General features: G+C 33.0%; 1 non-coding gene across 1 annotated transcript; it reads left to right on the forward strand.

Annotated features, from left to right (window-relative positions):
- The first annotated feature begins 680 nt into the window (after positions 1-680).
- On the forward strand, positions 681-787 carry LOC128282964 (small nucleolar RNA R71). Its single transcript, XR_008273311.1, has one exon. It is a non-coding gene; the product is annotated as a small nucleolar RNA R71 (small nucleolar RNA).
- Positions 788-1,745: the final 958 nt, after the last annotated feature.

The following is a 1,745-nucleotide window of genomic DNA, read 5'->3' on the forward strand; positions in this document are numbered from 1 at the left end:
CATCTTTATAGATTACTAAGCAACGGTTACAAAAACATAGAAATTATCAAAAATCGAACAAAATCCATACCTTAATCACCAAATCAAAGTGTCGAACCCTAGCTTGTGTTTTTCTTCTTATTTCCTTAGTCATTTTCGGCAAAATGATGAACAAAAATTATGTATTGTTTAATTAATAACATTAATTCACCATTTACCATTTTACCCTTATTTAATAACTTATAAAACATTAATATTAAGGTCATTTATGACTAAGCCCACTATCCATGGTCCAATTACATAATAAGGGCCTCTCATTTAATAAGACAAATCAAATAGGCACTTTAACAAACAGCAGACAACTTTTACATTTTACACAATTAGGTCCTTTTATCAAATTAAGCACACAAACTATTAAATTTTCATACGAAATTTTCACACATACTAATTTACATATAATAAGCACAAAAAATAATATTTAAATATTTTTTTGACTCAAATTTGTGGTCTCGAAACCACTATTTTGACTAGGATCTAAACCAGACTGTTACAGATAGTCATTGTTGGCAATCTTTTCCTAGATCTTATATGCTTCGTTGTAAGATTTATCCAACAATATACCATTGGCAGGTGCATCAACTACCATTCTCGTATGTACATTCAACCCATTATAGAATATTTCTATTTGAGTCCAGTGCTGAAATCCATGCATTGGACATTTTCGAATTAAATCTTTAAATCATTCCCAAGTTTCATATAATGTTCCATCCTCCTATTGTCGAAAAGAAGTGATGTAATTTCTAAGCTTGGCATTTATGTGTGGTGGATTATACCATAGTAAAAACCTCTATCAAAGGTCATTCCATGATGCCACTCTCCTTGATGATAGAGCATTCAACCATGCTCTTGCTCAGTCTCTCAAGGAATATGGAAACAACTTAAGTCTCAGGGCATATTTAGGAACACCTTGTTCAATAAACAAATCACAGACTTTTAGGAAAAGTCGCAAATGCAATCTTGGATCTTCAGTGGACAGTCCTCCAAACTATCCTACTAATTGTAACATCTGAAACATTAATGGTTTCAGTTCAAACTGTTGCACTTGTATTTGTGCCCTAACTATCCTTGGATTCAAATCATCCAAAATAGGCACAACATACTCTCGGATTGGTCTATCTCGGTCATTTATCACTCCACTGACATGCGCATCAGTGTCCTAACCATTCAAATTATCATTCATGCTTGGTAGCAACCTTCAAATAGGAGGATTAGTATCTTGACCATTCATATTATCATTAAGACTAGGATCATTCCCATCCCTAGCCATTTTTCACGTTTTGTCTGCCTTCTTCATAAAGTTCTATCAATCTCTAGGTCAAAATGATATTCTTTGTTAACAGGAATGCCTCTTCTCATGCACTGATGGAAAACATATAAAAAATAAATTAAATAATGGAATTAAGTAAGATAACCAAAACAAATTTCACCAAATTACTGATACCTAGCAACGACACCAAAAACTTGTCGTATGTGAAATAATATGTGATTCATGCAAGTATACACGTCAAATCAAGTAGTAAAGTGATAAGTGAGTATCGTTCCCATGAGGATCAGATTGAGGCACTAAGGTGGTCAAGTTATTATAATAAAATGCGATTAACGCTATGTTATGGCAATTAAAGGAATAGTGATGTGAGCAATACGTGGAATTAATGAATACTTGGAAATCATATGGCAAAACAAGAGCAGAAATGTAATGGCAATTA

Source organism: Gossypium arboreum, chromosome 10 (genome assembly GCF_025698485.1).
Source record: "Gossypium arboreum isolate Shixiya-1 chromosome 10, ASM2569848v2, whole genome shotgun sequence".
NCBI classification, from domain to species: domain Eukaryota; kingdom Viridiplantae; phylum Streptophyta; class Magnoliopsida; order Malvales; family Malvaceae; genus Gossypium; species Gossypium arboreum.